The following is a 27681-nucleotide window of genomic DNA, read 5'->3' on the forward strand; positions in this document are numbered from 1 at the left end:
TTCTTCTCCAGTGATGGCATTCTGAGGTACCGAGCAGCGAGCGGAACGCTGCGCGCCATGCTCCCACACAAACACAGGCACTGCAGGGTGCAGGGCACGGGGGGGGGCACCCTGGGCAGCATAAATTCCTCACAAAAGGCTGGAAAAAGTGGACATTAGTGCCTGGGCACTGTCCTTACCCCGCTAGCGTAATTAATTATTTCTGAGCGGGACAGATACGCGCCATTACAGTAGCGGGGCTTCTTCCTCACCTCACCAGAACATCTTTAGAGCATTACAAGTCTATCACTATATAGTTTATTATTTCCCAGACTGTGTACTTTTGGCGCTGGATTGTGAGCTGAAAAATCCTCTGTGTCCCTCTGACAGATTTACTGACGGTCTGTCCCCCATAAGCCGATGTGTCTGTGGGTACTTGGTACATGTGTGTCAACATGTCGGTGGCTGAATGTTTTTCCCAAGAGGAAACTATATTAGGAATGCAGACATATGATGGTGGCCCTGTTGGCACCACCAATAACTGACTGGGTAAAAGTTTCAGTAATATCAGAGTAAGGATGGATAAATCTGTGTCCCAGACACAGACGTAGAGAATAGATGTGATGTTCATGGCTATGTTTCTTTTCCCTCAGGCCCCGCGGGGTCGCAAAAATGTTATTTTGCCCAGTTACTACACACTGATACTGACACGGATACTGATTCCTATGTCGACCATAATGTTTCCTGATTAGATCCAATATTGGCAAGGAGCATTCATTACATGATTGTGGATATTAAGGACATATTAAAATCACTGAAGACCCTGCTGTTCCTGACAAAGGGGTCTATATGTATGTATATATAGATATATAATGAAAGCTGATGTAACGTTCCTCCATCTCTGTTTGAGAAAGTCTGGGCCAGCTCGACAAGATGGTTTCAAATCCCCAAAAGGATTCTGGTTGTTTATTCATTTCCCGCCGCGGACAGAATAAAGTGGGAGTCACCCCCTGTTCTGCACGGGGCCCTGTCACAAATCCAGCGGATCGTATGCAGGAAGCTACATTATTTCTAGTTATGTAACCAAAGGTACATTACTTATACCTGCCATTACATGTGCATGGGTGAGTAGTAGTATTCAAGAATTGGTCGAATACCTTGTCATCCGATATAGATACCTTGGAGAGATGGGATACTCCTTACGTTGTATCATATCAAGGACACTGCAGCATACTTACGTGAGACTGCAAGGGATATAGGACTCTTGAGTTCACGGGCCAATTTCATGGCAGTCTCGGATAGGAGGGCATTGTGGATTCACCAAGAGAATGCTGATGCTGACTCCAAGAAGAAAGGGAGTCTCTTCCCTATGAAGGTGAAGCGTTGTTTGATCTCGGCAGCTCCCGCAGGTAAGTCAACCTTCTTGCCCTATGTTCCCTCCCAACGGATGAAGACGCATCATTATCTGATGCAGTCATTTCGGCCCAATAGATATGCAAGAAGTTAAGATTCCCCTTTCTTTGCAGGTAGAGGAAGGAGAAGAGGGAAGAGGTCTGTAGCCTCTTCAAGATCGCAGGAGCAGAGATCATCCTCTGCTTCTGCCAAATCCACCGCATGACGCTGGGGCTCTCTTGCAGGAGCCCGCACCAGTGGGGGCACGTCTAAAACTCTTCAGTCAGTTCTGGATTCATTCGGACATGGACTCGTGTGTTTTACAAATAGTGTCCCAAGGGTACAAACTGGGGTTTCAAGACGTTCCCCCTCACCGATTGTTCAAATCGGCTTTAGTCAGCAGGGAGAAGGTTTTTATTCAAGCCTCTTCGTGGTCCCTAAGCCGGACAGCTCAGTCAGACCAATCTGAAATCTGAAATCCCTCAATTTCTACCTAAGGAAATTAAATTTCAAGATGGAATCTCTCAGTGCAGTGATCTCCAGTCCGGAGGAAGGAGATTTCATGGTTTTGGTAGACATAAAGGATGCCTACTTACATGTTCCCATTTAGCCTCTGCCTCAAGCTACCTGAGGTTTGCAATTCAGTATTGTCATTACCAATTTCAGACATTGCCGTTTGGTCTGTCCACGGCTCTGAGGATTTTCACCAGGGTGATCGCAAGCAAGGAGTAACAATTATCCCGTACTTGGATGATCTTTTGATAAAGGCGAAATCCAGGGACCAGTTAGTGCAAAACATTGCACTCTCCCTGACAGTTCTTCAACAACATAGTTGGCTCCTAAACTTGCCAAAATCGCAGTTGGTCCCAATGACGCGGTTGTTGTTTTTGGGAGTGATATTGGACACAGAAGAGGTTTTCTTCCAGTGGAAAGGCTCTGGAGATCCAGAGTCTGGTCAAACAAATTCTGAAACCAGCAAGAGTGTTAATCCATCAATGCATTTGGTTGCTGGGTAAGATGGTTGCGGCCTACGAGCCCATTCAGTTTGTCTGGTTCCATGCCAGAGTGTTCCAGTGGGACCTGTTGGACAAGTGGTCCGGATCCCACCTACACACGCACCGGAGGATAATCCTGTCTTCCAAGACCAGAATCTCACTCCATTGGTGGCTGCACAGTTCTCACCTCCTAGAGGGGCGAAGGTTTGGGATCCAGGACTGGATCCTAGGGACCATGGATGCAACCCTCCGAGGCTGGGGAGCAGTCACACAGGGGGAAAACGTCCAAGGAAGATGGTCAAGTCGGTAAAGTTGTCTCCACATAAATGTTCTGGAGTTAAGGGCCATTTAATAACTGTAGACACAGTACGCACTGGGACGGGTGCCCAGCATCCTCTACGGACTAAGAGAAAAGGATTTACCGGTAGGTATTAAAATCCTATTTTCTCTAACGTCCTAGAGGATGCTGGGGACTCCGTAAGGACCATGGGGATAGACGGCTCCGCAGGAGACATGGGCACTTTAAGAAAGACTTTAGTTCTGGGTGTGCACTGGCTCCTCCCTCTATGCCCCTCCTCCATTCCTCAGTTTGATACTGTGCCCAGTGGAGACTGGGTGCTTTTCAGGAGCTCTCCTGAGCTTTCTGACAGAAAGTATTTTGTTAGGTTTTTAATTTTCAGGGAGCACTGCTGGCAACAGACTCCCTGCATCGAGGGACTGAGGGGAGAGAAGCAGCCCTACTCTCCGAGTTGCAAGGTCCTGCTTCTTAAGCTACTGGACACCATTAGCTCCAAAGGGATTAGCTCCAAAGGGATTGGTACGCAGGATCTCACCCTCGCCGTCCGTCCCAGAGCCGCGCCGCCGTCCCCCTCGCAGAGCCGGAAGATAGAAGCCGGGTGAGTATGAGAAGAAAAGAAGACTTCAGAGGCGGCAGAGGACTTCATGATCTTCATTGAGGTAACGCACAGCACTGCAGCTGTGCGCCATTGCTCCCATACACCTCACATACTCCGGTCACTGTAAGGGTGCAGGGCGCAGGGGGGGCGCCCTGGGCTGCAATATAAAGCTCTTTTTGGCAGAAATATAACATATATACAGCTGGGCACTGTATATATGTATGAGCCCCCGCCAATTGTACAGTTTAAGCGGGACAGAAGCCCGCCGCCGAGGGGGCGGGGCTTCTCCCTCAGCTCTCACCTGCTCCATTTTTTCTCCACAGCACCGCTGAGAGGAAGCTCCCCGGACTCTCCCCTGCTTATACCACGGTAGACAAGAGGGTTGAAAAGAGAGGGGGGGGGCACATAATTTGGCGCAAATTACATACAGCAGCGCTACTGTGCAAACATTAAGTTACTGTGCTATTCCTGGGTTATATAGCGCTGGGGTATGTGCTGGCATACTCTCTCTCTGTCTCTCCAAAGGGCAGAGCCGGTCATAGGCATAGGCAAACTAGGCAATTGCCTAGGGCATTTGATATGCCTAGGGGCATCAGCAACTTCTGCTGATTAAAATGATATGCGGCATGCCTATATTCTGTGTGTAGCATTTCATATGCAGATACAGCCACAGTCTCACACAGTATATAGGCGTGCTGCATATCATTTTAATCAGCAGAAGCTGCGTGTGCATCCTAACAACATAGCAATGCAAATAAGATGCATTTTAATAAAAAAAAGGTGCCCCAACGTTAGCATTGAGGCAAGATTTATGAGGACACATCTGTACCCAAGCAGAGGCAGAGGTCACAGTGTTAGTGGCAGTGTGAGTGCTGTGTGCATGTGAGTGGGTTGATTGTGCAGTAGTGTTCGGAATATGAGTAAGGAGCATTATGTGTGTCATGTAAAAATGCATTAATAATGTGCAACATATGTGTAAGGGGCACTATGTGTGTCATTATGTGTATAAGGGCATTAATAATGTGCGGCATATGTGTAAGGGACATTGGTGGTCATTCCGAGTTGTTCGCTCGGTAATTTTCTTCGCATCGCAGCGATTTTCCGCTAATTGCGCATGCGCAAGGGTGGTCATTCCGAGTTGTTCGCTCGGTAATTTTCTTCGCATCGCAGCAATTTTCCGCTAATTGCGCATGCGCAATGTTCGCTCTGCGACTGCGCAAAGTAAATTTGCTATGCAGTTAGGTATTTTACTCACGGCATTACGAGGTTTTTTCTTTGTTCTGCTGATCGTAGTGTGATTGACAGGAAGTGGGTGTTTTTGGGCGGAAACTGGCCGTTTTATGGGTGTGTGTGAAAAAACGCTGCCGTTTCTGGGTAAAACGCGGGAGTGTCTGAAGAAACGGGGGAGTGTCTGGGCGAACGCTGGGTGTGTTTGTGACGTCAAACCAGGAACGAAACTGACTGAACTGATCGCAGTTGTCGAGTAAGTCTGGAGCTACTCAGAAACTGCTGAGAAGTGTCTATTCGCAATTCTGCTAATCTTTCGTTCGCAATTTTGATAAGCTAAGATTCACTCCCAGTAGGCGGCGGCTTAGCGTGTGCAATGCTGCTAAAAGCAGCTTGCGAGCTAACAACTCGGAATGAGGGCCATTATGTGTAAAAGGGCATTAATAAAGGTTGTCATAATGTGTAAGACGCATTATGTTTATAAGGACATTAATGATGTGTCTCATATGTGTAAGGGGCATTACTGTGTGGAATTATGTGTATAAATGCATTACTAATGTGTGGCATTATGTGTATAAGGTGCTCTAATATGTAGCGTTGCGTATAGAAAGGGCATTTACTGTGTCGTCTAATGTGAATAAAGAGCAATAGGGTGTGGTGTAATGTAAATAAGGAGCAATTCAGTGTGATGTAATGTGAATAAGGAGCACTACTGTGAGAAGTAACGTTTATAAGGTAAAGTGATACTACTGTGGGATGTAATGTGAATTATGGACACTATCGCGTGATCAAATGTGAATAAAATTGCAGTACTGTGTGGCGGAATTTTAATTGGGGGTACTATTGTGTGGACATGCCCATTGCCAGCAAAAACACACCCCTTTTTGGACTGTGCGCCAAATGTGCGAACTGTTCCTGTTTAAAATATAGGGGGTACAAACACCAAAATAAGTACTGTTATGGGTGAGGGTTGATGGTGCTGGGAAAGAGGTGCAAGGTCAGAGGCGGAACCAGCGGTGGTGCTAGGGGGCACCAGGCAAAATCTTGCCTAGGGCATCATATTGGTTAGGGCCAGCTCTGCCAAAGGGCCTTGTGGGGGAAATGTCTTCAGTAAAAGCATTCCCTGTGTGTGTGGTGTGTCGGTACGCGTGTGTCGACATGTCTGAGGAAGAAGGCTATATTAGAGAGGAGCGGGAGCAAATGAATGTGGTGTCTCCGCCGACACCTGATTGGATGGATATGTGGAATGTTTTAAATGCTAGTGTAAACTCATTGCACAAAAGATTAGACAAGGCTGAAGCTTTGGGACAGTCAGGGTCTCAACCCATGCCTGATCCTATGTCGCAGGGACTGTCAGGGTCTCATAAGTGCCCACTATCCAGATTGTTGACACAGATACCGACACGGATTCTGACTCCAGTGTCGATTACGATGATGCAAAGTTACAGCCAAAATTGGCAAAATACATTTGATATATGATTATGGCAATAAAAGATGTTTTGCACATCACAGAGGAGCTCCCTATCCCTGACAAGAGGGTACATATGTACAAGGGAAAGAAGCCTGAGGTAACCTTTTCCCCTCACACGAGCTGAACGAGTTATGTGAAAAAGCTTGGGAATCTCCTGCAGATTTCCAAAAGGATTCTTATGGCGTATCCTTTCCCATCAACGGATAGGTTACGATGGGAATCCTCCCCTTGGGTGGACAAAGCATTAACACGCTTATCCAAGAAGTTAGCCCTCCCGTCCCAGGATACGGCTACCCTCAAAGAGTCTGCTGACCGCAAACAGGAGATTACCCTGAAGTCCATTTATACACATTCAGGTACCTTACTCAGACCGGCAATTGCGTCTGCCTGGGTGTGTATGTGTAGTGCTGTAGCGGCATGGACGGATACCCTAGATAAGGATACTATTTTATTGCCCCTGGGGCATATAAGAGATGCTGTCCTATATATGTGTGTATGCAAACTACAGGTGGTGCTGCATGGCTCACACCCTTTTACTTGTCTTGTAGAGCAACTCTGGAGCTGTTACTGGGTCCTGCTGCTGCAAGAAATCAGCTTGAATGCTTCAGGGGCTGGGGCATGGCCAACATGAGCCCCACACTGATGGGGGTGTATAAAGCGATCTAGGGGTCATCCAAGCGCAACCCCACAAAGGCCGCCATGCCCTGCGTGACCATTTTCTCTTTTCATATGCAGACGAGGGTTGCAGCCAACTATACCCATTGCTTGGATGACATCACCATATGCGAATCCATCTGCTGCAGGCCTTCCCCCAGGAATGCTTGCACTAGTTGTTGCATTTGGTTTGTTGTTTGGGGGGTGCTTCAGTATTAGGCAGCCTTCTGCCCTCACACATTCGTCTGAAAATGTGTTCTCCCTGCAGTTGTTGTCCCCAGATGAGAGTTCCCTTGTGCTGCCTCAGTTGAATCTCCTTTACTTGACGGAGGTGTGCCTGAGCAGCGGCCCTCCCCAGCCCTATCTCAAATCATACTTATTTTGCTTAGGTGATACCATGGTCATGAAGATTGTTTTCCCAGGGTGAGGTTCATTCATTGCATTCTGGGTATGCTGACCTCTGTGATTTCCCCAAATGTGGGAATCTCGACTGCATAATTTGTGGTAGGGGGGGGGACTGCATTTGTGCTCTCCCCTGGTTGGCTCTGGTATAATTTAGATCTCATTGTCTCAGGTCTCTCTCCAGCCTAGTTTGCTGTCTGTTTCCACTTCTCTTTTCTTGAGCCCCTCCCTTCTATGCCCTTGCGCACTATCCTGACTTCTCCCGTCTGCTTACTTTGTGCCTTCCAACGCACAATGCGAACTACAGGTGGTGTTGCAGGGCCCACACCCTTTTATTTGCCTTACAGAGCAGCTCTGGAGCTGTTACAGTGCCCAGCTGCTGCAAGAAATCAGCTTGAATGCTTCAGGGGCTGGGGCATGGCCAACATGAGCCCCACACCAAAGGAGGGTGGGGGGTGTTCAATGCGAACTAGGGGTCATCCAAGCGCCCCTTTTCTCTTTTCATATGCAGATGAGGGTTCCAGCCAACTTTGGCCCACTGCTTGGATGACATCACCGTATGCAAATCCGTCTGCTGCAGACCTTTCCCCAGGAATGCTTGTACTAGTTGTTGCATATGGTTTGATGTTTGAGGGTGCTTCAGTATTAGGCAGCCTTCCGCCCTCTCATTTTCATCTGAAAAGATGTGGTCTCCCTGCAGTTGTTGTCCCCAGACAAGAGTTCCCTTGTGCTTCCTCAGTTGAATCTCCTTAACTTGACGGGGGTGTGCTCGAGCAGCCGCCCTCCACAGCCCTATCCCAACACATGCTTTTCTTGCGTATGAGATCTCTTGATCATGAAGATAGTTCTCACAGGGTGAGGTTCATCCATTACATTTTAAAGTAGGAAGGTACAAATTACATATTCAAATTACATATATGTGCTGGATTCAAATGTTTTCCCCCCTTCCTTTCTCAATTGTGCCCATCAGCAGCTATTCTAATGTTGCTGCCAATTGGTGTGACACATTCATTTCTTCTGTGGGGTACACTGGACTCCACAAGGATTCACATTGGGGTGTAGAGTAGGATCTTGATCTGAGGCACCAACAGGCTCAAAGCTTTTGACTGTTCCCAAGATGCTCAGCGCCCCCTGCTCTATAACCTCGCTTCCATGAACAGGGAGCTCAGTTTGTAGTTGGTGCCTTCAGTAGCAGGCCACTTAACAGGGGGCTGCCTCAGGCAGCCTATTCTTAGCTATTAATTTTGACAAGAAAAGAAGAACTTTTTTTTATAAGAATCTACAAGGGCTGCAGCAGGTTAGGTCTAATAGACATCTTTACTGCAGCTCCATCACTCCCAGCGGCGCATTATACTCCCGTGCCCTGGTTGCTGGGTCACTGCAGCGGAGGCTCCGGTTTCTTCCTAAGGTCAGTCACACACACACCGCCCTCCGGGATCACGAGGCCGCTGATGAAGGGGAGGTAAGGGACTTCTGTGCCCACACTATACCGTGATCCAGCGTGGCTGTAGGGGGTGGGCCATGTGCGCACTGGCGTGGACACTGATTACTGGGCAGCCGCTCCACTAGCCACCAGGGACAGTTAAGGAGCACAGCTCTGGGGGGGTTTTCTCTTATATTAACCCCATTTTGTACTACCCGCAGTGCATTGTGATAGGTAATAGAGCCTGATTCAGGTTGGATTGCAATCGCAATAAGCAATCCAACTGCAAAAATTGCTAAGAGCATACGCATGCGCCTGCATTTTCTGCGGCACCCCGCAGATAATGCGATCGCTTCTGATTGTCAATCGGTGCTGGGGGGGGGGGTCAGCAACAATCCATTTCCAAGTCGGAGATGGAGCGGTGCATGGGCAGGGCTACAAAATGGGGTCGGCAACAGAGAAACAGGAGGCGTGGTCAGAGCTGCTGCATGACATCACATGCAGCAGCTGCGATCACAAAAATGGTGGCGGCTTCCTGCGCACACATACAGTCTGCACCAACAGGAGGCTAACCCATTTTTTATGATCACGCTGAACTGCGCTGAGACTGCAATTTCAGCGTGGTCAAGAAGGGAGGCGGCATGCTGGGTGGCCCCAGCATGCGAACCAAAGGATTGCAAATTCTGTTACTTAGCAGAATTTGCAATCCTTACTGAATTAGGCCCATTGATTACAAAATGTATTTGTAAATATTTGAAGTTTTTCTTCAGGGACTAACACAAAAGATGCTTGGGGCTACTAACACATGGGTAAGCCACGAAAAGCTTCCCATGGGTCAGTGGCATCACAACGGGGTTGCGGCCCACACCCGAGTGTCACCCGCCAAGGGGGGTGACACCAAAGTGCCGGCTCCTCTTCAGTGACAGAATATGGGTGTTTCACTGTAACATTACGTGCAACACCCAGTTTCTGTCACTGTGCAGGAGCCAGCACCACTCACACACTAGTCCCCGGGTGCAGCACTCAACCCCCGGGATACCCGGAGCAACAAAATGGAGATTCAGGAAAACAGGCCACACCCCTACCTATGAGACCATGCCTCCTTTTTACCGTTGCGCTGCTTATCTGCGCGCACTGCATTACAATCTCCCTCGTTGCCTCTCTGGGTGTCACCAATGATAGTGACACCTTTGCCATGCTTGTAGCAGCTGGTCCTAAGATCTACGCCTCCAGCCCTGAGTGTTTGCCCTTGTGACTTGTTGATCATCATAGCGAAGCAGATTCTTACAGAAAACTGCAGGGGCTTAGATTGAAAAGAAAAACATTGACGAACCCATCATTTCAGCAACAGGGTCTGCCACACGGCTGACTGAAATGACTGGTTGGTTTGGGCCCCCACCAAAAAAGAAGCAATCAATCTCTCCTTGCACAAACTGGCTCTACAGAGGCAAGATGTCCACCTCATCATCCTCCGATTCCTCAACCCTTTCACTGTGTACATCGCCCCCCTCACATATTATTAATTCGTCCCCACTGGAATCCACCATCTCAGATCCCTGTGTACTTTCTGGAGGTAATTGCTGGTAAATGTCTCCACGGAGGAATTGATTATAATTCATTTTGATGATCATCATCTTCTCCACATTTTCTGGAAGTAACCTCGTACGCCGATTGCTGACAAGGTGAGCGGCTGCACTAAACACTCTTTTGGAGTACACACTGGAGGGAGGGCAACTTAGGTAGAATAAAGCCAGTTTGTGCAAGGGCCTCCAAATTGCCTCTTTTTCCTGCCAGTATACATACGGACTGTCTGACGTGCCTACCTGGATGCGGTCACTCATATAATCCTCCACCATTCTTTCAAAGGTGACAGAATCATATGTAGTGACAGTAGACGACATGTCAGTAATCGTTGCCAGGTCCTTCAGTCCGGACCAGATGTCAGCACTCACTCCAAACTGCCCTGCATCACCGCCAGTGGGTGGGCTCGGAATTCTTAGCCTTTTCCTTGCACCCCCAGTTGCCGGAGAATGTGAAGGAGGAGCTGTTGACGGGTCACGTTCCGCTTGACTTGACAATTTTCTCACCAGCAGGTCTTTGAACCTCTGCAGACTTGTGTCTGCCGGAAAGAGAGATACAATGTAGGTTTTAAATCTAGGATCGAGCACGGTGGCCAAAAATGTATTGCTCTGATTTCAACAGATTGAATCCTGGTTAAGCGAATTAAGGGCTCCATCCACAAGTCCCACATGCCTAGCGGAATCGCTCTGTTTTAGCTCCTCCTTCAATGTCTCCAGCTTCTTCTGCAAAAGCCTGATGAGGGGAATGACCTGATTCAGGCTGGCAGTGTCTGAACTGACTTCATGTGTGGCAAGTTCAAAGGGTTGCAGAACCTTACACAACGTTGAAATCATTCTCCACTGCGCTTGAGTCAGGTGCATTCCCCCTCCTTTGTCTATATCGTGGGTAGATGTATAGGCTTGAATGGCCTTTTGCTGCTCCTCCATCCTCTGAAGCATATAGAGGGTTGAATTCCACCTCGTTACCACCTCTTGCTTCAGAGGATGGCAGGGCAGGTTCAGGAATGTTTGGTGGTGCTCCAGTCTTCGGCACGCGGTGGCTGAATGCAGAAAGTGGCCCGCAATTCTTCGGGCCACCGACAGCATCTCTTGCACGCCCCTGTCGTTTTTTTAAATAATTCTGCACCACCAAATTCAATGTATGTGCAAAACATGGGACGTGCTGGAATTTGCCCAGATGTAATGCACGCACAATATTGGTGGCATTGTCCGATGTCACAAATCCCCAGGAGAGTCCAATTGGGGTAAGCCATTCTGCGATGATGTTCCTCAGTTTCCGTAAGAGGTTGTCAGCTGTATGCCTCTTATGGAAAGCGGTGGTACAAAGCGTAGTCTGCCTAGGAACGAGTTGGCATTTGTGAGATGCTGCTACTGGTGCCGCCGCTGCTGTTCTTGCTGCGGGAGGCAATACATCTACCCAGTGGGCTGTCACAGTCATATAGTCCTGAGTCTGCCCTGCTCCACTTAACCACGGACATGTGGACTAGTGGACCTTGGGTACAACTGCATTTTTTAGGACACTGGTGACTCTTTTTCTGAGGTCTGTGTACATTTTCGGTATCGCCTGCCTAGAGAAATGGAACCTAGATGGCATTTGGTACCGGGGACACAGTACCTCAATCAAGTCTCTAGTTGCCTCTGAATTAACGATGGATACCGGAACCACGTTTCTCAGCACCCAGGCTGACAAGACCTGAGTTATCCGCTTTGCAGCAGGATGACTGCTGTGATATTTCATCTTCCTCACAAAGGACTGTTGGACAGTCAATTGCCTACTGGAAGTAGTACAAGTGGTCTTCCGACTTCCCCTCTGGGATGACGATCGACTCCCAGCAGCAACAACAGCAGCGCCAGCAGCAGTAGGCGTTACACTCAAGGATGCATCGGAGGAATCCCAGGCAGGAGAGGACTCGTCAGACTTGCCAGTGACATGGCCTGCAGGACTATTGGCTTTCCTGTCTAAGGAGGAAATTGACACTGAGGGAGTTGGTGGTGTGGTTTGCAGGAGCTTGGTTACAAGAGGAAGGGATTTAGTGGTCAGTGGACTGCTTCCGCTGTCATCCAAAGTTTTTGAACTTGTCACTGACTTATGATTAATGCGCTGCAGGTGACGTATAAGGGAGGATGTTCTGAGGTGGTTAACGTCCTTACCCCTACTTATTACAGCTTGACAAAGGCAACACATGGCTTGACACCTGTTGTCCGCATTTGTGTACAGGATGCATACCTTCATGTCCCCATTTATCCATCTCATCAGGCGTACCTCAGATTTGCGGTACAGGACTGTCATTGCCAATTTCAGACGTTGCTGTTTGGTCTCTCCACGGCCCAGAGAATTTTCACCAAGGTAATGGCGGAAATGATGGTTCTCCTGCGTAAACAAGGTGTCACAATTATCCCGTACTTGGGCGATCTCATAAAAGCGAGATCAAGAGAGCAGTTGCTGAACAGCAGGGCAGGCTGTCTGCCGTTATGTGAAAAAAATGTACGCTGTCTGCCGCTATGTGTAAGCGTGAAGGTATGCATCCTGTACACAAATGCGGACAACAGGTGTCAAGCCGTGTGTTGCCTTTGTCAAGCTGTAATAAGTAGGGATAAGGACGTTAACCACCTCGGAACATCCTCCCTTATACGACACCTGCAGCGCATTCATCATAAGTCAGTGACAAGTTCAAAAACTTTGGATGACAGCGGAAGCAGTCCACTGACCACTAAATCCCTTCCTCTTGTAACCAAGCTCCTGCAAACCACACCACCAACTCCCTCAGTGTCAATTTCCTCCTTAGACAGGAGAGCCAATAGTCCTGCAGGCCATGTCACTGGCAAGTCTGACGAGTCCTCTCCTGCCTGGGATTCCTCCGATGCATCCTTGAGTGTAACGCCTACTGCTGCTGGCGCTGCTGTTGTTGCTGCTGGGAGTCGATCATCATCCCAGAGGGGAAGTCGGAAGACCACTTGTACTACTTCCAGTAAGCAATTGACTGTCCAACAGTCCTTTGCGAGGAAGATGAAATATCACAGCAGTCATCCTGCTGCAAAGCGGATAACTCAGGTCTTGTCAGCCTGGGTGGTGAGAAACGTGGTTCCGGTATCCATCGTTAATTTACAGGCAACTAGAGACTTGATTGAGGTACTGTGTCCCCGGTACCAAATACCCTCTAGGTTCCATTTCTCTAGGCAGGCGATACTGAAAATGTCCACTTGTCTGTGGTTAAGTGGAGCAGGGCAGACTCAGGACTATATGACTGTGACAGCCCACTGGGTAGATGTATTGCCCCCCGCAGCAAGAACAGCAGCGGCGGCACCAGTAGCAGCATCTCGCAATTGCCAACTCGTTCCTAGGCAGGCTACGCTTTGTATCACCGCTTTCCATAAGAGGCACACAGCTGACAACCTCTTACGGAAACTGAGGAACATCATCGCAGAATGGCTTACCCCAATTGGACTCTCCTGGGGATTTGTGACATCGGACAACGCCACCAATATTGTGCGTGCATTACATCTGGGCAAATTCCAGCACGTCCCATGTTTTGCACATACATTTAATTTGGTGGTGCAGAATTATTTAAAAAACAACAGGGGCGTGCAAGAGATGCTGTCGGTGGCCCGAAGAATTGCGGGCCACTTTCTGCCTTCAGCCACCGCATGTCGAAGACTGGAGCACCACCAAACATTCCTGAACCTGTCCTGCCATCATCTGAAGCAAGAGGTGGTAACGAGGTGGAATTCAACCCTCTATATGCTTCAGAGGATGGAGGAGCAGCAAAAGGCCATTCAAGCCTATACATCTGCCCACTAAATAGGCAAAGGAGGGGGAATGCACCTTACTCAAGCGCAGTGGAGAATGATTTCAACGTTGTGCAAGGTTCTGCAACCCTTTGAACTTGCCACACGTGAAGTCAGTTCAGACACTGCCAGCCTGAGTCAGGTCATTCCCCTCATCAGGCTTTTGCAGAAGAAGCTGGAGACATTGAAGGAGGAGCTAAAACAGAGCGATTCCACTAGGCATGTGGGACTTGTGGATGGAGCCCTTAATTCACTTAACCAGGATTCAATCTGTTGAAATCAGAGCACTACATTTTGGCCACCGTGCTCGATCCTAGATTTAAAACCTACATTGTATCTCTCTTTCCGGCAGACACAAGTCTGCAGAGGTTCAAAGACCTGCTGGTGAGAAAATTGTCAAGTCAAGCGGAACGTGACCCGTCAACAGCTCCTCCTTCACATTCTCCCGCATGTGGGGGTGCGAGGAAAAGGCTAAGAATTCCGAGCCCACCCACTGGCGGTGATGCAGGGCAGTCTGGAGTGAGTGCTGACATCTGGTCCGGACTGAAGGACCTGGCAACGATTACTGACATGTCGTCTACTGTCACTGCATATGATTCTGTCACCTTTGAAAGAATGGTGGAGAATTATATGAGTGACTGCATCCAGGTAGGCACGTCAGTATGTATACTGGCAGGAAAAAGAGGCAATTTGGAGGCCCTTGCACAAAATGGCTTTATTCTACCTAAGTTGCCCTCCCTCCAGTGTGTACTCCAAAAGAGTGTTTAGTGCAGCCGCTCACCTTGTCAGCAATCGGCGTACGAGGTTACTTCCAGAAAATGTGGAGAAGATGATGATCATCAAAATGAATTATAATCAATTCCTCCGTGGAGACATTCACCAGCAATTGCCTCCAGAAAGTACACAGGGATCTGAGATGGTGGATTCCAGTGGGGACGAATTAATAATCTGTGAGGAGGGGGATGTACACAGTGAAAGGGGTGAGGAATCGGAGGATGATGAGGTGGACATCTTGCCTCTGTAGAGCCAGTTTGTGCAAGGAGAGATTGATTGATTGATTCTTTTTTGATGGGGGCACAAACCAACCAGTCATTTCAGTCAGTCGTGTGGCAGACCCTGTCGCTGAAATGATGGGTTCATCAATGTTTTTCTTTTCAATCTAAGCCCCTGCAGTTTTCTGTAAGCATCTGCTTCGCTATGATGATCAACAAGTCACATGGGCAAACACTCAGGGCTGGAGGCGTAGATCTTAGGACCAGCTGCTACAAGCATGGCAGAGGTGTCACTATCACTGGTGACACCCAGAGAGGTGGCGAAGGAGATTGTAATGCAGTGCGCGCAGATAAGCAGCGCAATGGTAAAAAGGAGGCATGGTCTCATAGGTAGGGGCGTGGCCTGAATCACCATTTTGTTGCTCCGGGTATCCCGGGGGTTGGGGGCTGCACCCGGGGACTAGTGTGTGAGTGGTGTTGGCTCCTGCACAGTGACAGAAACTGGGTGTTGCACGTAATGTCACAGTGAAACACCCATATTCTGTCACTGAAGAAGAGCCGGCACTTTGGTGTCACCCCCCTTGGCGGGTGACACTCGGGTGTGTGCCGCAACCCTGTTGTGATGCCACTGACCCATGGGAAGCTTTACGTGGCTTACCCATGTGTTAGTAGCCCCAAGCATCTTTTGTGTTAGTCCCTGAAGAAAAACTTCAAATATTGTTTACAATTTTGTAATCAATGGGCCTAATTCAGTAAGGATTGCAAATTCTGCTAAGTAACAGAATTTGCAATCCTTTGGTTCGCATGCTGGGGCCACCCATCACAGGGCATGGCCACCCAGCATGCCGCCTCCCTTCTTGACCACGCTGAAATTGCAGTCTCAGTGCAGTTCAGCGTGATCATAAAAAATGGGTTAGCCTCCTGTTGGTGCAGACTGTACGTGTGCGCAGGAAGCCGCCACCATTTTTGTGATCGCAGCGGCTGCATGTGCTGTCATGCAGCCGCTCTGACCACGCCTCCTGTTTCTCCGTTGCCGACCCCATTTTGTAGCCCTGCCCCTGCACCGCTCCATCTCCGACTTTGAAATGGATTGTTGCTGACCCCCCCCCCCCCCCCCGCACCGATTGACAGTCAGAGGTGATCGCATTATCTGCGGGGTGCCACAGAAAATGCAGGCGCATGCGTATGCTCTTAGCAATTTTTGCAGTTGGATTGCTTATTGCGATTACAATCCAACCTGAATCAGGCTCTATTACCTATCACAATGCACTGCAGGTAGTACAAAATGGGGTTAATATAGGAGAAAAACCCCCAGAGCTGTGCTCCTTAACTGTCCCTGGTGGCTAGTGGAGCAGCTGCCCAGTAATCAGTGTCCACGCCAGTGCGCACACGGCCCGCCCCCTACAGCCACGCTGGATCTCGGTATAGTGTGGGCACAGAAGCCCCTTACCTCCCTTTCATCAGCGGCCTCATGATCCCGGAGGGCGGTGTGTGTGTGACTGACCTTAGGAAGAAACCGGAGCCTCCGCTGCAGTGACCCAGCAACCAGGGCACGGGAGTATACTGCGCCGCTGGGAGTGATGGAGCTGCAGTAAAGATGTCTATTAGACCTAGCCTGCTGCAGCCCTTGTAGATTCTTATAAAAAAAGTTCTTCTTTTCTTGTCAAAATTAATAGCTAAGAATAGGCTGCCTGAGGCAGCCCCCTGTTAAGTGGCCTGCTACTGAAGGCACCAACTACAAACTGAGCTCCCTGTTCATGGAAGCGAGGTTATAGAGCAGGGGGCGCTGAGCATCTTGGGAACAGTCAAAAGCTTTGAGCCTGTTGGTGCCTCAGATCAAGATCCTACTCTACACCCCAATGTGAATCCTTGTGGAGTCCAGTGTACCCCACAGAAGAAATTAATGTGTCACACCCATTGGCAGCAACATTAGAATAGCTGCTGATGGGCACAATTGAGAAAGGAAGGGGGGAAAACATTTGAATCCAGCACATATATGTAATTTGAATATGTAATTTGTACCTTCCTACTTTAAAATGTAATGGATGAACCTCACCCTGTGAGAACTATCTTTATGATCAAGAGATCTCATATGCAAGATAAGTATGTGTTGGCAGAGGCGCTCACTGGGCAGAGATGCTGATCGCATCTCTGGCATGTGCCGGTGCACTGCGGCACCAGCACACACACACACTTCAGACCTGATCTCCTGTTGTGTGAATATGCACAGCAGAGATCAGGTCTGAATTAGGCCCTATATACAGCTGTCAGTAAGGCAGGGATCTGCTGCTGCCAGTGAGGCAGGGATCTGCTGCTGCCAGTGAGGCAGGGATCTGCTGCTGCCAGTGAGGCAGGGATGTGCTGCTGTCAGTGAAGCAGTGATCTGCTGCTGTCAGTGAGGCAGTGATCTGCTGCTGTCAGTAAGGCAGGGATGTGCTGCTATAAGTGAGGCAGGTATGTGCTGCTGTCAATGAGGCAGGGATGTGCTGCTGTCAGTGAAGCAGGGATGTGCTGCTGTCAGCAAGGCAGTGATCTGCTGCCCACTATCTCCCTATCACCCCTGCCTGAGTCACACACTTTCCCTGTCACCCCTGCCCCAGTTACCCACTATCTCCCAGTCAACGCTGCCTCAGTTAACCACTATACCTGCGACCCCTGCCTCAGTCACCCACTATACCAGTCACCCCTGCTTTAGTCACCCACTATCTCTGTCACCCCTTCCTCAGTCAACCACTATCTCCATATCACCCCTGCCTCAGTCACCCACTATCCCTGTCACCCCTGCCTCAGTCTCCTACTGTCCCTGTCACCCCTGCCACAGTCATCCACTATATCCCTATCACCCCTGCCTTAGTCACTGACTATCTCCCAGTCACCCCGGCCTCAGTCACCCACTATCTCCCACTCATACATGCTTCAGTCACCCACTATCTCCCAGTCATCCCTGCCTCAGTCACCTACTGACACCAGTGCAGACATTTCTGCTGCGGCCTCTCCACTCTCCAGCGTGAACGTCCTGACGACTGAGGAAATCCGCTTCCCAGTTGAGGACTCCGGGAATGAACACTGCCGATATTGCTGGCAGATAACGTTCTACCCAACTGAGGATTTTTGATACTTCCAGCTTTGCTATGCAATTTCGAGTGCCGCCTTGATGATTTGTGTACACTACCGTGGTGGCGTTGTCCGATTGTACTTGAACAGGCCTGTTCTGTACTAGAGGCAGGGCCAGTGTCAATGAATTGAACACTGCCTGCAATTCCAGAATGTTTATCGGGAGGAGAGATTCCTCCCTGGTCCACCGATGGTGAAGGGTCGTCATCACGGCCATGACCTTGGTGAATTTCCGAGGTGCCGTGGCCAAACCAGAAGGCAGGACCTGAAATCCAAAAACTAACCAGGCACAACACTGCTTAGCTTCCAACATCAGATGAGATTGGACATATCCAGTGTGATGCGGCTGTAGATGATTTTTGCTGTTTCTAACTTCTACTTCTAACTACTGGTACATCAATGAATAAGTTTCAAAATAGAATGCATCAAGAGAACGGTGTTGGTAGTATAAAACTACCTACAGCACCTGATATTCCCAGGTGGTCTCACATCCAAGAACAAACCAGGCCTAAAATCAGGTGATATTGGGCATATACAGTGTGGTGTGGCTGTAGATGAGCTTAGTGGTTTCTGTTAGAGTTCTTCTACTTCTAACTACTCGTACATAAATGAGTAAGCGGACGATTTATTAAACCTGGTGAAATGATAATTTGCATGGTGATAAAGTACCAGCCAATCAGCTCCTAATTGCCATGTCACAGGCTGGGTTTGAAAAATGACAGTTAGGAGCTGACTGGCTGGTACTTTATCACCTTGCACTTTATTAGTTCACCAGGCTTAATAGATCTGCCCCAATGTTTCAAAATGGAATGCATCAAGGCCCTCATTCCGAGTTGTTCGCTCGCAAGTGAATTTTAGCAGATTTGCTCATGCTAAGCCGCCGCCTACTGGGAGTGAATCTTAGCATCTTAAAATTGCGAACGATGTATTCGCAATATTGCGATTACACACCTCGTAGCAGTTTCAGAGTAGCTCCAGACTTACTCGGCATCTGCGATCAGTTCAGTGCTTGTCGTTCCTGGTTTGACGTCACAAACACACCCAGCGTTCACCCAGACACTCCCCCGTTTCTCCGGCCACTCCTGCGTTTTTTCCGGAAACGGTAGCGTTTTTTCCCACACGCCCATAAAACGGCCTGTTTCCGCCCAGTAACACCCATTTCCTGTCAATCACATTACGATCGCCAGAACGATGAAAAAGCCGTGAGTAAAATTACTAAGTGCATAGCAAATTTACTTGGCGCAGTCGCAGTGCGGACATTGCGCATGCGTATTAAGCGAAAAATCGCTGCGATACGAAGATTTTTACCGAGCGAACCACTCGGAATGAGGGCCCAAGAGAACGGTGTTAGTATTGTAAAAATACACACAGCTCCTGGTATTTCCTGGTGGTCTCCCATCGAAGTACTAAAACCAGGACCAACACTGCTCAGCTTCCATGATCAGGAGAGATTGGGCAAATCCAGTGTGCTGTGGCTGTAGATGAGCTGGTGGTTTTTATTACAGCTCTTCTACTTCTAACTTCTGGTACATAAAAGAATACATGTAAAAATTAAATGTACCAAGAAAATGGTGTTGGTAGTTTAAAAACACCTAAAGAATCTGATACTACCAAGCAGTCTCCCATCCATGTATTAACAAAGTCCAATACTGCTTTGCTTCAAAAATCAAATGAGATTGGGCATATCCAGTGTGGTGTGGCTTTAGATAAGCTTTGTGGTTTCTGTTAGAGCTCTTCTACTTCTAACTACTGGTACATTAATGAATATGTATAAGGTTGTAGTTTATCCAATATGCCTTTACTACCTTACCTTTCAACCCCCCCTCCCTCCCCTCTTCTCCTTATAGCTTCCTTAGTTCTCTCCTCCTCATGTGTGCGTTATTTGTTTTCTCATACGTCCTAGATGATGCTGGGGTCACATTAAGAACCATGGGGTATAGACGGGATCTGCAGGAGACATGGGCACTTTAAGACTTTCAAAGGGTGTGAACTGTCTCCTCCCTCTATGCCCCTCCTCCAGACTCCAGTTTTAGTATTGTGCGCAGTGATACTGGATGCACTACAGGGGAGCTCTACTGAGTTTCTCTGAAAAGACTTGTTAGTTTTTTTTATTTTCAGGGAGGCTGCTGGCAACAGTCTCCCTGCTTCGTGGGACTTAGGGGAGAGAAGTATGACCAACTTCTAGTGAGTTCAATGGCTCTGCTTCAGGCTGACAGAACACCATTAGCTCCTGAGGGTGCTGATCACTGGGTACGCCTTACAGAGCCAGAAGACAGGTGAGTAGCAGAAGAACAGAAGACTTCTTCTCCAGTGATGGCATTCTGAGGTACCGAGCAGCGAGCGGAACGCTGCGCGCCATGCTCCCACACAAACACAGGCACTGCAGGGTGCAGGGCACGGGGGGGGGGGCACCCTGGGCAGCATAAATTCCTCACAAAAGGCTGGAAAAAGTGGACATTAGTGCCTGGGCACTGTCCTTACCCCGCTAGCGTAATTAATTATTTCTGAGCGGGACAGATACGCGCCATTACAGTAGCGGGGCTTCTTCCTCACCTCACCAGAACATCTTTAGAGCATTACAAGTCTATCACTATAGAGTTTATTATTTCCCAGACTGTGTACTTTTGGCGCTGGATTGTGAGCTGAAAAATCCTCTGTGTCCCTCTGACAGATTTACTGACGGTCTGTCCCCCATAAGCCGATGTGTCTGTGGGTACTTGGTACATGTGTGTCAACATGTCGGTGGCTGAATGTTTTTCCCAAGAGGAAACTATATTAGGAATGCAGACATATGATGGTGGCCCTGTTGGCACCACCAATAACTGACTGGGTAAAAGTTTCAGTAATATCAGAGTAAGGTTGGATAAATCTGTGTCCCAGACACAGACGTAGAGAATAGATGTGATGTTCATGGCTATGTTTCTTTTCCCTCAGGCCCCGCGGGGTCGCAAAAATGTTATTTTGCCCAGTTACTACACACTGATACTGACACGGATACTGATTCCTATGTCGACCATAATGTTTCCTGATTAGATCCAATATTGGCAAGGAGCATTCAGTACATGATTGTGGATATTAAGGACATATTAAAATCACTGAAGACCCTGCTGTTCCTGACAAAGGGGTCTATATGTATGTATATATAGATATATAATGAAAGCTGATGTAACGTTCCTCCATCTCTGTTTGAGAAAGTCTGGGCCAGCTCGACAAGATGGTTTCAAATCCCCAAAAGGATTCTGGTTGTTTATTCATTTCCCGCCGCGGACAGAATAAAGTGGGAGTCACCCCCTGTTCTGCACGGGGCCCTGTCACAAATCCAGCGGATCGTATGCAGGAAGCTACATTATTTCTAGTTATGTAACCAAGGGTACATTACTTATACCTGCCATTACATGTGCATGGGTGAGTAGTAGTATTCAAGAATTGGTCGAATACCTTGTCATCCGATATAGATACCTTGGAGAGATGGGATACTCCTTACGTTGTATCATATCAAGGACACTGCAGCATACTTACGTGAGACTGCAAGGGATATAGGACTATTGAGTTCACGGGCCAATTTCATGGCAGTCTCGGATAGGAGGGCATTGTGGATTCACCAAGAGAATGCTGATGCTGACTCCAAGAAGAAAGGGAGTCTCTTCCCTATGAAGGTGAAGCGTTGTTTGGTGACTGCCTAGTTAATTTGATCTCGGCAGCTCCCGCAGGTAAGTCAACCTTCTTGCCCTATGTTCCCTCCCAACGGATGAAGACGCATCATTATCTGATGCAGTCATTTCGGCCCAATAGATATGCAAGAAGTTAAGATTCCCCTTTCTTTGCAGGTAGAGGAAGGAGAAGAGGGAAGAGGTCTGCATCCTCTTCAAGATCGCAGGAGCAGAGATCATCCTCTGCTTCTGCCAAATCCACCGCATGACGCTGGGGCTCTCTTGCAGGAGCCCGCACCAGTGGGGGCACGTCTAAAACTCTTCAGTCAGTTCTGGATTCATTCGGACATGGACTCGTGTGTTTTACAAATAGTGTCCCAAGGGTACAAACTGGGGTTTCAAGACGTTCCCCCTCACCGATTGTTCAAATCGGCTTTAGTCAGCAGGGAGAAGGTTTTTATTCAAGCCTCTTCGTGGTCCCTAAGCCGGACAGCTCAGTCAGACCAATCTGAAATCTGAATTAAATTTCAAGATGGAATCTCTCAGTGCAGTGATCTCCAGTCCAGAGGAAGGAGATTTCATGGTTTTGGTAGACATAAAGGATGCCTACTTACATGTTCCCATTTAGCCTCTGCATCAAGCTACCTGAGGTTTGCAATTCAGTATTGTCATTACCAATTTCAGACATTGCCGTTTGGTCTGTCCACGGCTCCGAGGATTTTAACCAGGGTGATCGCAAGCAAGGAGTAACAATTATCCCTTACTTGGATGATCTTTTGATAAAGGCGAAATCCAGGGACCAGTTAGTGCAAAACATTGCACTCTCCCTGACAGTTCTTCAACAACATAGTTGGCTCCTAAACATGCCAAAATCGCAGTTGGTCCCAATGACGCGGTTGTTGTTTTTGGGAGTGATACTGGACACAGAAGAGGTTTTCTTCCAGTGGAAAGGCTCTGGAGATCCAGAGTCTGGTCAAACAAATTCTGAAACCAGCAAGAGTGTTAATCCATCAATGCATTTGGTTGCTGGGTAAGATGGTTGCGGCCTACGAGCCCATTCAGTTTGGCTGGTTCCATGCCAGAGTGTTCCAGTTGGACCTGTTGGACAAGTGGTCCGGATCCCACCTACACACGCACCGGAGGATAATCCTGTCTTCCAAGACCAGAATCTCACTCCATTGGTGGCTGCACAGTTCTCACCTCCTAGAGGGGCGAAGGTTCGGGATCCAGGACTGGATCCTAGGGACCATGGATGCAACCCTCCGAGGCTGGGGAGCAGTCACACAGGGGGAAAACGTCCAAGGAAGATGGTCAAGTCGGGAAAGTTGTCTCCACATAAATGTTCTGGAGTTAAGGGCCATTTAATAACTGCAGACACAGTACGCACTGGGACGGGTGCCCAGCATCCTCTACGGACTAAGAGAAAAGGATTTACTGGTAGGTATTAAAATCCTATTTTCTCTAACGTCCTAGAGGATGCTGGGGACTCCGTAATGACCATGGGGATAGACGGCTCCGCAGGAGACATGGGCACTTTAAGAAAGACTTTAGTTCTGGGTGTGCACTGGCTCCTCCCTCTATGCCCCTCCTCCATACCTCAGTTTGATACTGTGCCCAGTGGAGACTGGGTGCTTTTCAGGAGCTCTCCTGAGCTTTCTGACAGAAAGTATTTTGTTAGGTTTTTAATTTTCAGGGAGCACTGCTGGCAACAGACTCCCTGCATCGAGGGACTGAGGGGAGAGAAGCAGCCCTACTCTCCGAGTTGCAAGGTCCTGCTTCTTAAGCTACTGGACACCATTAGCTCCAAAGGGATTAGCTCCAAAGGGATTGGTACGCAGGATCTCACCCTCGCCGTCCGTCCCAGAGCCGCGCCGCCGTCCCCCTCGCAGAGCCGGAAGATAGAAGCCGGGTGAGTATGAGAAGAAAAGAAGACTTCAGAGGCGGCAGAGGACTTCATGATCTTCATTGAGGTAACGCACAGCACTGCAGCTGTGCGCCATTGCTCCCATACACCTCACATACTCCGGTCACTGTAAGGGTGCAGGGCGCAGGGGGGGCGCCCTGGGCTGCAATATAAACCTCTTTTTGGCAGAAATATAACATATATACAGCTGGGCACTGTATATATGTATGAGCCCCCGCCAATTGTACAGTTTAAGCGGGACAGAAGCCCGCCGCCGAGGGGGCGGGGCTTCTCCCTCAGCACTCACCAGCGCCATTTTTTCTCCACAGCACCGCTGAGAGGAAGCTCCCCGGACTCTCCCCTGCTTATACCACGGTAGACAAGAGGGTTGAAAAGAGAGGGGGGGGGGGGGCACATAATTTGGCGCAAATTACATACAGCAGCGCTACTGTGCAAACATTAAGTTACTGTGCTATTCCTGGGTTATATAGCGCTGGGGTATGTGCTGGCATACTCTCTCTCTGTCTCTCCAAAGGGCAGAGCCGGCCATAGGCATAGGCAAACTAGGCAATTGCCTAGGGCATTTGATATGCCTAGGGGCATCAGCAACTTCTGCTGATTAAAATGATATGCGGCATGCCTATATTCTGTGTGTAGCATTTCATATGCAGATACAGCCACAGTCTCACACAGTATATAGGCGTGCTGCATATCATTTTAATCAGCAGAAGCTGCGTGTGCATCCTAGCAACATAGCAATGCAAATAAGATGCATTTTAATAAAAAAAGGTGCCCCAACTTTAGCATTGAGGCAAGATTTATGAGGACACATCTGTATCCAAGCAGAGGCAGAGGTCACAGTGTTAGTGGCAGTGTGAGTGCTGTGTGCATGTGAGTGGGTTGATTGTGCAGTAGTGTTCGGAATATGAGTAAGGAGCATTATGTGTGTCATGTAATAATGCATTAATAATGTGCAACATATGTGTAAGGGGCACTATGTGTGTCATTATGTGTATAAGGGCATTAATAATGTGCGGCATATGTGTAAGGGACATTGGTGGTCATTCCGAGTTGTTCGCTCTGTAATTTTCTTCGCATCGCAGCGATTTTCCGCTAATTGCGCATGCGCAATGTTCGCTCTGCGACTGCGCAAAGTAAATTTGCTATGCAGTTAGGTATTTTACTCACGGCATTACGAGGTTTTTTCTTTGTTCTGCTGATCGTAGTGTGATTGACAGGAAGTGGGTGTTTCTGGGCGGAAACTGGCCGTTTTATGGGTGTGTGTGAAAAAACGCTGCCGTTTCTTGGTAAAACGCGGGAATGTCTGAAGAAACGTGGGAGTGTCTGGGCGAACGCTGGGTGTGTTTGTGACGTCAAACCAGGAACGAAACTGACTGAACTGATCACAGTTGTCGAGTAAGTCTGGAGCTACTCAGAAACTGCTGAGAAGTGTCTATTCGCAATTCTGCTAATCTTTCGTTCGCAATTTTGATAAGCTAAGATTCACTCCCAGTAGGCGGCGGCTTAACGTGTGCAATGCTGCTAAAAGCAGCTTGCGAGCTAACAACTCGGAATGAGGGCCATTATGTGTAAAAGGGCATTAATAAAGGTTGTCATAATGTGTAAGACGCATTATGTTTATAAGGACATTAATGATGTGTCTCATATGTGTAAGGGGCATTACTGTGTGGAATTATGTGTATAAATGCATTACTAATGTGTGGCATTATGTGTATAAGGTGCTCTAATATGTAGCGTTGCGTATAGAAAGGGCATTTACTGTGTCGTCTAATGTGAATAAAGAGCAATAGGGTGTGGTGTAATGTAAATAAGGAGCAATTCAGTGTGATGTAATGTGAATAAGGAGCACTACTGTGAGAAGTAACGTTTATAAGGTAAAGTGATACTACTGTGGGATGTAATGTGAATTATGGACACTATCGCGTGATCAAATGTGAATAAAATTGCAGTACTGTGTGGCGGAATTTTAATTGGGGGTACTATTGTGTGGACATGCCCATTGCCAGCAAAAACACACCCCTTTTTGGACTGTGCGCCAAATGTGCGAACTGTTCCTGTTTAAAATATAGGGGGTACAAACACCAAAATAAGTACTGTTATGGGTGAGGGTTGATGGTGCTGGGAAAGAGGTGCAAGGTCAGAGGCGGAACCAGCGGTGGTGCTAGGGGGCACCAGGCAAAATCTTGCCTAGGGCATCATATTGGTTAGGGCCAGCTCTGCCAAAGGGCCTTGTGGGGGAAATGTCTTCAGTAAAAGCATTCCCTGTGTGTGTGGTGTGTCGGTACGCGTGTGTCGACATGTCTGAGGAAGAAGGCTATATTAGAGAGGAGCGGGAGCAAATGAATGTGGTGTCTCCGCCGACACCTGATTGGATGGATATGTGGAGTGTTTTAAATGCTAGTGTAAACTCATTGCACAAAAGATTAGACAAGGCTGAAGCTTTGGGACAGTCAGGGTCTCAACCCATGCCTGATCCTATGTCGCAGGGACTGTCAGGGTCTCATAAGTGCCCACTATCCAGATTGTTGACACAGATACCGACACGGATTCTGACTCCAGTGTCGATTACGATGATGCAAAGTTACAGCCAAAATTGGCAAAATACATTTGATATATGATTATGGCAATAAAAGATGTTTTGCACATCACAGAGGAGCCCCCTATCCCTGACAAGAGGGTACATATGTACAAGGGAAAGAAGCCTGAGGTAACCTTTTCCCCTCACACGAGCTGAACGAGTTATGTGAAAAAGCTTGGGAATCTCCTGCTGATTTCCAAAAGGATCTTATGGCGTATCCTTTCCCATCAACGGATAGGTTACGATGGGAATCCTCCCCTTGGGTGGACAAAGCATTAACACGCTTATCCAAGAAGTTAGCCCTCCCGTCCCAGGATACGGCTACCCTCAAAGAGTCTGCTGACCGCAAACAGGAGATTACCCTGAAGTCCATTTATACACATTCAGGTACCTTACTCAGACCGGCAATTGCGTCTGCCTGGGTGTGTATGTGTAGTGCTGTAGCGGCATGGACGGATACCCTAGATAAGGATACTATTTTATTGCCCCTGGGGCATATAAGAGATGCTGTCCTATATATGTGTGTATGCAAACTACAGGTGCTGCTGCATGGCTCACACCCTTTTACTTGTCTTGTAGAGCAACTCTGGAGCTGTTACTGGGTCCAGCTGCTGCAAGAAATCAGCTTGAATGCTTCAGGGGCTGGGGCATGGCCAACATGAGCCCCACACTGATGGGGGTGTATAAAGCGATCTAGGGGTCATCCAAGCGCAACCCCACAAAGGCCGCCATGCCCTGCGTGACCATTTTCTCTTTTCATATGCAGACGAGGGTTGCAGCCAACTATACCCATTGCTTGGATGACATCACCATATGCGAATCCATCTGCTGCAGGCCTTCCCCCAGGAATGCTTGCACTAGTTGTTGCATTTGGTTTGTTGTTTGGGGGGTGCTTCAGTATTAGGCAGCCTTCTGCCCTCACACATTCGTCTGAAAATGTGTTCTCCCTGCAGTTGTTGTCCCCAGATGAGAGTTCCCTTGTGCTGCCTCAGTTGAATCTCCTTTACTTGACGGAGGTGTGCCTGAGCAGCGGCCCTCCCCAGCCCTATCTCAAATCATACTTATTTTGCTTAGGTGATACCATGGTCATGAAGATTGTTTTCCCAGGGTGAGGTTCATTCATTGCATTCTGGGTATGCTGACCTCTGTGATTTCCCCAAATGTGGGAATCTCGACTGCATAATTTGTGGTGGGGGGGGGGGCTGCATTTGTGCTTTCCCCTGGTTGGCTCTGGTATAATTTAGATCTCATTGTCTCAGGTCTCTCTCCAGCCTAGTTTGCTGTCTGTTTCCACTTCTCTTTTCTTGAGCCCCTCCCTTCTATGCCCTTGCGCACTATCCTGACTTCTCCCGTCTGCTTACTTTGTGCCTTCCAACGCACAATGCGAACTACAGGTGGTGTTGCATGGCCCACACCCTTTTATTTGCCTTACAGAGCAGCTCTGGAGCTGTTACAGTGCCCAGCTGCTGCAAGAAATCAGCTTGAATGCTTCAGGGGCTGAGGCATGGCCAACATGAGCCCCACACCAAAGGAGGGTGGGGGGTGTTCAATGCGAACTAGGGGTCATCCAAGCGCCCCTTTTCTCTTTTCATATGCAGATGAGGGTTCCAGCCAACTT

The 27681-nt window shown here is 48.4% G+C and overlaps 2 non-coding genes across 2 annotated transcripts; both read left to right on the top strand.

Moving 5' to 3' along the window:
* Positions 1-6986: 6986 nt before the first annotated feature.
* On the top strand, positions 6987-7152 carry LOC135028119 (U1 spliceosomal RNA). The gene has a single exon (XR_010224472.1). It is a non-coding gene; the product is annotated as a U1 spliceosomal RNA (small nuclear RNA).
* A 19968-nt stretch (positions 7153-27120) lies between these two features.
* Positions 27121-27286, top strand: LOC135028132 (U1 spliceosomal RNA). The gene has a single exon (XR_010224486.1). It is a non-coding gene; the product is annotated as a U1 spliceosomal RNA (small nuclear RNA).
* Positions 27287-27681: the final 395 nt, after the last annotated feature.

This window comes from Pseudophryne corroboree, unplaced genomic scaffold, assembly GCF_028390025.1.
Source record: "Pseudophryne corroboree isolate aPseCor3 unplaced genomic scaffold, aPseCor3.hap2 scaffold_473, whole genome shotgun sequence".
In the NCBI taxonomy this organism is placed as follows: Eukaryota; Metazoa; Chordata; class Amphibia; order Anura; family Myobatrachidae; genus Pseudophryne; species Pseudophryne corroboree.